This window comes from Watersipora subatra, chromosome 11 (assembly GCF_963576615.1).
Source record: "Watersipora subatra chromosome 11, tzWatSuba1.1, whole genome shotgun sequence".
NCBI classification, from domain to species: domain Eukaryota; kingdom Metazoa; phylum Bryozoa; class Gymnolaemata; order Cheilostomatida; family Watersiporidae; genus Watersipora; species Watersipora subatra.
The window spans coordinates 38,295,271-38,307,940 of record NC_088718.1 but is presented as its reverse complement, the minus strand read 5'-3'; positions in this window follow the sequence as shown (position 1 = coordinate 38,307,940).

Sequence of the window (12,670 nt, the reverse complement as noted above, 5' to 3'; positions counted from 1 at the left end):
TTTTTGCAAAATTAGCATAGCTCTTTGCGTTGTGATCTAAAAATTGACTGACTTAAATGAAACTAAACGAAACACTTAAAAACCTCCGGCTATTGCACGCAAAATGACTTTTTTCCCACATTTTTGTCAACTTTGGCTTGCATTTATGGCATCTCACTTATTTTAGTTAGTTTATAATGTACAATGTAGTTTGTAAGCATGTGGATGACAGCAAAAATTCTCTGCAACTAGAATGTGTCAGCTAACTATATCACAATCGTGAATATTAAAGACGTGGTTGTGTCAAAAAATTCAATTTAATGAAACTAAGACCCATAAAAGGCTAAAACATCAGCTACAATTTAATGCCATTTTTGTTTTTGTAGACCAACCCTGTCCAGAGATATATGCGTTTGAATGAAGCCCTCTTTTAAAAAGCTCACGTTCCAGCGGGTGCTTCTTTCGTGACGTCACAAGCAATACAGACGGTTCCCAACCTACGAACGAGTTACGTTCCGGACGGTTGTTCGTAAGGTGAATTTGTTCGTAAGTTGCTTCTGTGCTATATTTTGTATTATAATTTATGTTTAAGGGCTATATAAGTATATTGAAGGTTTATATAAGTATGTTTAAGGCTTGCATAATTAACCTGTATTGGTTTGTACTGAGAAAAAATATTTAATAAAATGGAAATAATACTTTGGTTGACGCCGGGCCATGACACTGCATTTCTTATTTATTGTATGTCTTGTCCTTTCAATTACATTGTTGTTTTAATCGTTATGCTATCACTTATCGTTGTTGTCTTTTTTTTTCTATGTGTTGTCCGTTTATTATATCGTTGTCTCACTCGTTATGCTATTGTTACATCTGATATACCGTCATAACACTATCACTTATCGTCACTTAGATGGTGTCATTCCAACGCGCTAACGGTCCTATTCATTCACCTTGTTAGCCGGTGTTCTTACCGTTTGCCGTTAGCCGGAACGGTTGATATTATTGTATATAAATGAGTGCGCCCATTTAGTTGAGCAGAGCAGATAGCCGTATGCTCCTCGGCTGGTGAATTTCCTTCGCTAATTAAAAGCACTTTAATTAATTACAGGCACTCTCTTATCTTTATTTATTAGTAGAGATCTTGCCAAGTAAAGGCCGGCAAATCTCTTTACAATACGTATGTAAAGTTCAAACAAATTTCAAACAAATAATTCGAAAGTTAATCGAGTTACGAACAACGTACATGCGTTCGTATGTACCGTTGTTCGTAACTCGAATGTTCGTAAGTAGGGAACCGTCTGTACATCTGAAAAGAAACCACGAGCGATAAATATGAGGTCGCTTGCTTAGCCAATCATCAGCGCGAAACTTTTATATAGGCCGTAATAAATTTTATCACTCGTAATACGCGTTGTCTGTGATCTCAAATTTAGGGATTTTACTCTATTATTAAATCGCATGCACATCGATATTTGCTAAATTAATTAACATCATTACTTTAATGAATTACTCGATCGACACGTTTTATTGGCAAACAACATAATTGTGAAAATTGCTGTGAAGTTACTGCGAAGGTGACTCCGAGTTTTCTTGGCATCAGGTAGTTAAAGTTCTACGGAGGAAGATCGGAGAATGGAGGTAAATTTATCTTTTACTTTGAGTCTCCTATAGAGTTTCCTGGTGAGTTTACATTCAGATTATATTTCTCTGTTTGAGGCTAAAATGTAATTTTCTGCGCGTGCGAGATACGTATGTACAGCGAGTTCTTGACGGCTTCTTTTTAATCTTTAGCATCTAGCAATACAATGACTTAGATTGATGAATATACTAAAGGTAATATTTTAGTACTCGTTAATACATGCACTAATTAATAAAATTATAACTTTTTGCTATCACTAATCATCGTTTTATATTTTTTATCGGTTCACCTAGCTACATTTGCTTCAAATTTTCTGTGGCAGTTTATCTAGTAAATTAAATTTATGATTTGACTTTAGATGTTCACTTTTCACTTGTAGAAAGTGTAGAAAATTGATTGATCAATGCAAATCTTTAACTTCCAGAACCAAAGCTTCAAATTGTTGGCTTGGCGTACTTGTGCTTTTGTTAAACATTTATTCATTTTTAAAATTACACTCGCAATCTATCAAACTCCCAATTTGAAAGTTTTCAGTAGATACGCTTTAGAATGACATATCTATGAATGACATATATTTATTGCATTTGTTTTACTGATTACAGGATGTTTATGTCGTCCCACCAGCCGAAGCAGCTTTGTCAGTGTGGAAACTGCCATAAAGGGGAAAGAGAGACTTGAATGTGTGCTGCATAAACCATGATGTTTTGTTTGAGTTTGTTGCAGTAGATGAATTTGTCTTATTGTATCAGCTAAAACTATGTGAGTGGCCACGACTTGATGAATATTTTTAATAAAAGCTTTATGCCGAGATGAAAATCTTTTTGCTTGTCAAAATTATATAATGAAATAATATTGTTGAAGATAATGCAAAACATGATTTGCAGAATATTGTAGTGAATTGGATACCGTATATCGATGTCCGCAGAACTGGAAAATGTGAGTTCAAATCCAGTTTGCAGCAGACTTCTCATCCTTAAAACTCTATCCCTATGTATATTCTTTTCAAAGACGCAGCTTGCTCATTTTACTTACGGTAGTAAGAGACTATTTTTCGGTGTGGGCAATGATATACAGCCCCGCCCCAAGGATAGGCGACGGACATAATGTGGGCGGGGCTTTTGGGAGGCTGTATATCGTTAGTGTGGGTAGCGGCGAAACTGTGCTTATACAAAGACCTTATTCTACATAGTTTGCTTGACAGAATTACCGTAGACCGGTAGAATTGGTAGTCGGTACTCAAATGTTTACACAGCATTTGGAGAAAGTGAGTAAGACACATTTTCCATTTTGATTATTTGAGGCCTTTGAAACATTCATAATAATGTATCTGTAGCGGGGTTTAAAATTTTATTCTAACCAACATGAGCAAATACAAAATAAAATATATGTCAATAGAGCCGCGTAGGACTAGACTTTTATCGCAAATAGCTGATGTGAATACGAGAGAAGGAGACAGGTTGTATCACGCGTGACATCATTTTGGGCAAGTCTGGGCATGTTTTTTGGCCTGAGCGTTTTTACCGCGATCAGATTTTTTCGATTTTAATCTTCAAATATCTTGGCAATGAGATCGCCTAACACAACAAGCAACATATCAACTGATAGAGAAAAAAAATGCTTTCTTTTAAGATCAACTCAAATTTGACGCAACCACATCTTTAAATGGACCCGAGTGGCATAGATGCGCAAGGTATCGGTCCGAGAGTTCTAGAATCAGGAAGATCATTATTTGCTGATTTTTATTCCATAAGTAGAAGTTCCCACACCTATTAAATTACTTGTTATTTTAAAAAATTGAATATTTAAAGATTATTGGAAAAAAAGAATCAAAGTCGGTTAGTAGTTAAAAATCCCTATTGTTTGAGTAGCTTGCACTCTTATAAAGGTATAATCGTATCATATTCTCCTGTTGACTAGTAAGTTTTACTTCTCTCACATATAGCAATGCAGCTGCAACAAAGTGACTTCTTCATCAGTAAACAAAAGTCAGTAAACTCCCAGTAAACAAAAATTGTCAGCTCATTAGAATTGGCAATGAGAGCAGCATACAGCTTTGACCTATCAACTATCAGTGCTCTCTTAAAATCACTCCAAACAATCTTGGAGCCACAGAAGATACGCGCCTAAAAATGTTTTGCAATGCATATACTGTTATCTCGGAAACAAGCGCACATTTCCTCAGAAGGTTTAAGAATTGAGGCTGTCAGATTTTTCCCTAAAAATCATATACAAGATTATAAAATTTTGTGATAACAGATTCAAATCTGTTTGTTATATTTCAGTATTTAAGGAGAAGAGTTGAAAGTGAGCAACAAAAGAAATCTCAATGTTTGTCAGTCTGTTTGTCCGTCTGGACATTTGTCTTCACACACATAATTAATAAATAAATAATTAAACACAGTACACAGAAATAAACAAACATCTCCATTTAAAAGTTAGAAAGGTAAATGTTTCTGTTGATTAAACGTAAATTTCCTCTACAAAAACTTTTTATGCAACGCCAGGCGTTCACCTAGTTATATCTATTCGCACATGTGCCATGAAAATGCCTCTTTTGTTAATGAGAGTTTTAATTATCTGACGTTTGTGCTGTCAAAGGGTGTCTAAGATTCACTAGCGCTCTAAACATGAAAAACTCTTTTTGAAACTTTCAAGGTTGAAGATACGCATGCGAAAGACCTGTTTAGTATCAAACACAAAGCCAACAATCGACTCAACCTGCAAACTGAATATTATAAGGCAACTGACCTATCTTCATATATTATATAGACAATATATATGTTATATATATACTATAACATATTTAACATATAACATAACATGTTATATATATAATATATAACATATATTATATATGTAACATATGTTATATATATAACTGTTATGTTATTTACATAGCTGTTTGTTGACATAAATGCTAGCTCTTACTTTTCGTACCAAGAGGTCCAGCCAACCTGGCATCGAACTGCAAGTAATAACTGGTAGCGGGCTTTTTCCACCACGAGCCGCTGTCAGAATGTGGCACTGCATAAATCCCAGTTCACTCTCTGTTCTGCAAATACAGTCCCCGCGTTGTGCGCGCCTTTACGTAATTGCATAAAGTCATAGGCCTAGATTTAGACTTAGCCTATTTGGCTTTATGAATTGTTGATTGGATTTGCTCTGCTTACAGCTCGATGTAAGTGTAGCTAGTAGAAATACTAGCTAGTAGAAATACTAGCTAGACATAGAACTGCTTCAACCTAGGTAAATAATGCTTTGATGATTGCAGTAAGGAACAGTAGCGAATAGATCACTATTAGCGAAAGACCCTACCAATACTACTAACTAGTGATCAAGGATATGGCTTTGGTGCCTCGTTGAATTTGTCATCAAAGTTTGCAGTTCAATTAGCTTTCTTACTTTATCCTCAAGCTCTTTCAGTTTCCCACTAATACGCTCATCAAGAGGATATCTGCAGATAAGAATAAGCCAATGGTTGCACCAGTCTAGTCTTCCCTTTCATCTGTTGCTCTCTAGCTTTTGACTGTCGGTGACTCCGTAAAAGTTTTTTTCATATATGATGCAGCAATAGAATTGCAAGCCGAGAAGACAATTACAACAATTTTGTTGCTGATTTGAAATATATATCGGGTGATTAAAAATTGTCTCGAACGGACACCTTCTTTGGCTAGTGTAAAGCTATTGCAGTGCTTATACAGAAAAATTATTTTATGTTCACTATAGTGAAAAACATAGCCCTTTGTTTTCCCTCATGCTATCATGTTCCACGCCAAACATCAGCACCTTAATCAGTCTGTGCAGTTACCAACTTATTTGTTGGTTTTTAATTGACCCCTATCAGATAACAACTGTGCTAAAGCATCTGGTCTTGGCCAAAACCAAAATTTACATCAACCAAAATTTCACTCATAATCTGAAGTATTTTTTGAGCTTTTGCAAAATTTTTTAATATATTAGGCGCCATGCATTTTCCAACTCCACCTAGTTAGGTAGCTGAAACTAAAAGTATTGTACAATTTAGGCCTACAACGATAATTTACCTCTGAAAAGTGCTATGATAATGCAAAATTTGTATCAGTTTAGCCAAATGCGCCATGATTATAATTCTGGATAAATTCTATCGTTTGAGTATTTCAATACTACATACATTTTCAAAATATTATAATAAAAAATTTTCTAAATTGTACCAAGCTAACAAGTTCAACCTAATAATCCCTGCTCATAAACATGTGAGGGTCATATTACAAGTGTCATGTGAGTGTTGTATTACAAGTATCATATGAGTGTCATATTACAAGTGTCATGTGAGTGTTGTATTACAAGTGTCATATGAGTGTCATATTACAAGTGCCATGTGAGGGTCATTTTGCAAGTGTCATGCAAGTGTCATGTTGTATTACAAGTGCCATATAAGTGTAGTAGTACAACTTTCAAATGCTTGTCATACTAAAGTTGTTATATGATTTTCATATTACAAGTTTCATATGAGTGCTGTATTCCAATTAGTCATATGATTGTCGTACGACTCGTATGAGTGTCAAATCACCGTTTAAAAAATCTCTGTCAGATCACAGGTGATACATTCACTAAGCTACTTCATCTATACATTTTTGTTCATTTTAGTTTGATTCAAACATTGCATACAATGTATATAATCAAATGTTACCCAACATTTACACCATATTATAAGTTATGTGCCCATGACAACCAAAAATCTTTATAGGCTACATACAAAGCCTAAATTGACTGAGGTTTTCAAAAAAAATTTTCAAATATATTATAATGCCAGTTCTGCAGTTCTGTAGGTTATTGACTTGATTTATAACTATTATTATAATAATTATAATTTTATTGTATAGTAAAAAAGAAAACTAACGATCTGTTGAATCAATATTGCGCTCACATCGAGTAAATGTTCATTCTTTATTTGCTGTTTGGGCTCTTTGTGATAGTCCTATCATATTTGCAGGCAACATATCACTACAAGCGGTAAGTTTGGAGTTGCCCAGCATCTCTTTCACTTTCAAACAGAAAGCTAGAAGCTGGGTGTTTAAGAGGCTGGTTTTCAGGAAACAGATGGAGTCTGAAATCAGATATTTTTAGCATGTGCAGTTTGAACGGAACTGGCTACAAAAGTGTGGAAACGCATCGCCTTTAAGCAGACTAACAGACAGATCCATTGTCAAGGTTAAATTTATTAATACAGGTTAGAAATTAAAACTGACGAAAATAACAATATCGAAATCTCGCAGTGAATGAAACTAAAAGGAAACTTCACTGTTTAGTATAATTTCTAGCGATAGTGTGCTAAAACTGCATCTGGTTTATTTTTCGCATACTAAGAAGTCGGTTATTTTTACAAGAACTAAACGCTTACGCGAATAAACGGAAAATAATTCTTTAGTAAGTAAGGACATAAGTTTAGGTTTTGTATGCACTCAAAGTATTGTACAATTTAGGCCTACAACGATAATTTACCTCTGAAAAGTGCTATGATAATGCAAAATTTGTATCAGTTTAGCCAAATGCGCCATGATTATAATTCTGGATAAATATCTATCTTTTGAGTATTTCAATACTATATACATTTTCAAAATATTATAATAAAAAATTTTCTAAATTGTACCAAGCTAACAAGTTCAACCTAATAATCCCTGCTCATAAACATGTGAGGGTCATATTATCTTTGGGACACATTTTGTCCCAAAGAAACTGTTAAAACTAGTCAGAAGAAAGCAAGCAGTCTAATCATCATCTCATCTTGCAGTACACCTTGTGACATTGACAATATAAAGGCTAGAGCCCAATATTAAACCATTTGTGTCAATATTTGTAAGGGGATTTTTTAGTGGACATTTGCAATAATATTAGTAAAGTTCACGATATGTTTGACAAATGCTCAAAACAAGGATGTTTTCTGATTCCCTATTTGTATAAAGGCACAAGTAAGAAATATGAAAAAATTATGCTTTCGATAGGATAAGCAATTCTTTACTCTTTCGTGTATCCATAAACTGTAGTTATCTTCTACTTATTCTATTATTTATATCTACAATTTACATAGTAATAACTCTATTGATTTTCTACAAATGAAATCAATAAATTATTTTCAGTTTGTATATTAAGACCAACATTCAGTTATCATAAGTCTAAAATCATAAACCTGTTTACGGTGATCTCGGGCTACTCTTTTTGCTGATACACTCGCTTATCGACTGTCAATAGAGCCTACCCAACACAGTTATAGTTTTTCATCATATACCTGTATGGAGGCAAATGCCATCTATTTCTTCTGAAAATGTATATGTGTATATGGAGTGAAACAAGCAAATAAAGATATATGTGGTGTGATCATATTTGAACAACCTGTTATCGGCCTTAAAAATTTAAATGTTCAGAATTTAGTCTATTATAATGATTCAAAATGTAATTTTACAACTGTTTGGCTTGCATATTTGAAATCATGACAAAATAAGGATTAATTTAATATATAATTTTGTACGACTAAATATGCCAGTTATAGCTCTCAAAATTACATTGAAATTGTTTTGACAAAATACAAAATGAGTTAGATTTAGTAGTTTTATACATTATGCATAATTATCACTATTTCAAGATTGCTTCTTAAAGTCTTTTTTTGGCTTAGTTTTGAATTTAATTCTAAGCAAGATTGTCATGTTCAGCATAAACTGATCATTATGCATAGAATTACAGTAAAAAAAGTTGAATTCCTAGCTTTACAAAAAGTCTTATACGACTTGGTAAATAATACTAGTAGATATCAAGGGCAATTACAGACTGAGTTTCTATTCGACTCCATTAGACTCAATATCAAAATAAGAATTAATTTAATATGTAATTTATGGCTATTGACTAAATTCAGAATGAGTAACAATATTGTAAATGAGAATTTTAGTTTTCTAACAAAAGGGTCCAGCTTATTTTACACACCACTGTATTTAATGCTTTACAGTTTTGGTTGTAAACCATTGAAAGAGGCTCATTGAATGAATATATTCGGTGAGCATGATTTAGGATGGAATATATCAACAATTTATTATGAGACTGGTGTGGAAAGCTAAACATATGAAAAAAGCAGCTCAGCATTAAAGTGTCACAATGGATTAAATAAAATAAATTCACAATGAGTAACCATGTTGTAAATGAGAACTTTATTTTTCTAACAAGAGGGTTCAGTTTATTTCGCAAATCCCTGTGAAATGTAAAAGATAGACAATGAAAATCCTAGTGTGTCATGCTAGTACTTTAATAGGGCATCATCTAGGTAGTCCGACAGCATGCCAAGTGATTAGTAAGGTTCTATATTTAGCCATATACACAAATTATAACGCTAGTAAGATCTGTTGCTGGTCAGTTTAGCAAAAACTGTTTTGGGTACTTTGTTCTTAGATCCTGAATAAAGGAGCAGGTTTCCAAGCTAACATCGCGTCAGATGCTTTGCATACTACTTTTAGGTTATGTCTAACACAAACAAGTTCATATTGATGGCTCCAGTGCCTACAGCCTACAGTACTGAGACTATTAATTGCTGATTACATAACAAGACTAATAAACCATTTGACCAGGTTAAGACAACTTGTCATTGAAAGGTTTCTTTTTCTTGCCGGATTTCATATATACAGCTGTAACTAGCACTCTGGCAGTTCCATGCGCAGCGAGAGATCGTCATGTGTAATAACTATGTGCACAATTATACTTAGATTTGGGAAGATGGTTGAGTGGTGTAGATGGTAATCTGAATGTCTAGGTTCGATCCACATGCGCTGCAAAACTTTTTCCCCCAAACCAAGCTCGTAGGTTGGCTTTGGACAGATGGACAGACACGGCTGTTATCATGGTAAAGATTCTTTGACAAAGTATGAGAGGACTGTTGCATACAGACTAGGTTTTTATAACCGGCAGGCATTCGTAGGTAAAAAAACTTTAGTAACTGTTGGGTTGGGGTAGTGCTTGCTACCTGCAAAAGCAGCAAGCGCTAACCATTATGTACCTCATTATGTAGTGCACCTTTCGCTGAATATTTGTATGGAGTTGTGATCATGCGTCAAGGCTTGGCTGTAGATTCATATTTATAGAAGATGACTTTATTTCAACCACACTGCATTGTTAGATAACATCCAAATATAGGTGCTTATCCTTGACCTCGAGAAGCTAAATTTATTTCCTGTAGTCGAGTAGGTTTCCTATCAGTAATTATGAAGGAGAGGTTAACTCACACAAAGCATATCTCTTGTTGAATCAATTAAAGCTATTGCTTGCAAATTGGTTGTCAGGGTGATCAGCATAAATTTAAGTTTTCAATTTGGTTTAAGCATATTTTAGGAAAACTACTGTTACAGTAATAACACAATTCAAGCTTGAACAATAGTTTTATGAGCGCAAAGACAACAAATATTTTTGTTTTGGCTGTGTGAGGCTGTGTTTGTATCTGCTTTGGGAGCGTGGCTACCGCTTGAGATGGTCCTTGTTTACAATAGTTCTGTTTTCACAAATATTGGTTAGTAAGTAGTTCCTATTATGTAGGCATTATTGACCGCTGCCAGCTATGCCCACGAGGTCCTTTAGTCCAGTAAACTAGTGCTATTCTGCCCGTTGCTTAGGAGATGAAGAATGCGAAATGGCAGTTTGCAAGTGGCTGAAGAAACAGGTCTTTGTAACAACTCTAATTTCTCTGAGTTTCGCTTGGATGATTCATACAGCATATCGAGGAGAAGATAACGGTACGACCATATAGCCTCAACTTTCACTCTCACGGGCTTAAAGCAGTGATAGCATCTCTAAGTAGCCATATTTATTGTTCGTAGCGAGCTGGAGAAGCAAATGTTTGTTAGTCGCTTAAAGATGAATTCACACACAACTGCAGTAGATTTTATCAGAAGACGTCGGTATTTTTCTAGCATTTACAATCATTTTTGATGTTTAAAATGATCTGTTTGCCTGAATGCTTCAAGGTTTAAACCGACAAAACTTGATTCGGTTAAAATGCTTAGAAGAAAATCAAGTGCCGAAATGACATCACTAGTTGCTCGGCTGGCTATCTGGCTCATTGTTATCGGCTATTGCGTTCAAATTGCAGCATTACAAGTCTCTATTCTGTCGGTCTCTTTGCCGAAGTGAAATTATAGACGTTATAGTCGCACTTTCGTTTGAATCTGAGCATTTTAAGAAAGGATCTCATTCAAGCTGTTATATCCCTAGACTACATAGGTCTACAAAGACAAAAATTACATCACTTGAGGCTTTATGTCGTAACTTTATATTGATATTATTTTCTTTTGTGTCACTTCAATCGTGTAAGTTTACCTTCAAGTGTAACTAGGAAAAGTGCGATAGCTTAAACTCAAATGTAGTGCATTAACCTATTACTATATGGCTATATTACTATATTACTATATTACTATATTACTTATGGCGCTGCAGTGTCATCATGGAGACAGTGGCTTTGCTCTCATTTTGTAGTGGTTTAGTGTCGCTGTTTGCAAACAAAATACTCATGTGATGCTTGATTCATCCTTTTAGCGAAGTGTATTGAGATGTGTTATGTTATGTTATGTCGTGACATGTTACGCTATCTCAACAGTGAGATAACGTAGTGACACACCCTCATATGGTGCTGCAATGCTATCATGGAAACAGCCGTGTTGCACTCATTCCTAGTGGCTCAGTCGCGCTGTTCACAAGTGAAACACCTGCCTGATGCGCCATCCCTGTGTCATGTGCCATTTTAGCAACCAACTGCGTCGCACTTGTGCGCGCGTATCAGACGTTTCCTGTTGCTTAATATCTGTCGTGCAACCATCGCTGTACTACAGCGCCCTATTGAAACATGATCTGGTTATCGGCTCAACATTGCGCTCCGCCACTGACTCACCCAGGTGTCACTACACTAACTCTGTAATGAAACTCGAAAATATTCTTGCAAATAATTTATGTTCTAATTATAAAAAGAGTACTAGGTTCATTGTTATTACTAGTCGCTTGCAGTTGATTCATTCTTTTTACAGCAACAGGGTGCTTGTCGAGTGGTCCTCATTGTTATGGTTCAGTGAATTTGCATAATACTAATTGATTACCATTATCCAATTGATTAGGTTATAATACAGTAGTTTAGACCCCCTTATTTCACAACGCTTTCTCAAGAGTCAAACTTTTCTTCTACGAGTTCTTCATCAAATGTTTTTCCACACCTTATATTTGCTATACTTCTATGAAAGATTTGTAACACTGGTTTTAGAAAAGCAATGAAAATCTATTGTTCTAAAAGGCTTTATTTTATAGAAAATAAGTTTGGGTAGTAGTGAATTGCTATTGTTTTCACATTATATTCATACTCAGGCAGTCCAATTAGCCGTGAGAGATTGTCATGTGTGATAAATGTCTCTACAATTATTCTTAAATAAGGATAGATAGTTGACTGGTGCAGATGGTATCACTCTTTGCTGGTAAGCCCAATATCTTGGTTTGATTCTGGTGTAGTGTGATTTTATTTCATTACCCCTTGGCATAGCTTTGGACAGACGGTCTGTTGGACTTATGTTGGTCTGGTCAGTTGAACTTTTATTATAGAAAAACAATTAATTTATTTGGTAACTTAATTTTATTAAATGTATTACTATTTGCATATTTCTTATGCATAGTATTCCTTAGTATCCACAGTCTTTTATTGATTTATTCTATTTTCTTGTTAGTACCATCCAGCTTTCTGACAAAAACCTCTCCCACCCATTCATTTCCATCCAAGTCCTTAATCCATACATCTACTGTATGCAGCAACATGACCATCTCACATGAAGAATGCACATTTTTAAACTCAAATGAAAAAGTGGAGCCGCAAATGTTCCCTCTTCAGTTCTTGTCCGGTGCTCCTGGCATTGGGAATGACTGGCTGTTATGGTTAGCCTCACTTAGCAGTAAGTATCTGTACAACTAAATAAAACTTACAAGTACACCTTTGCTAGTGGTAACTTAGTAAGATGGAGCGTTGTATCATTTCAAAGAAGTTTGTTTAGTCTCAAAACTTTCGACCTT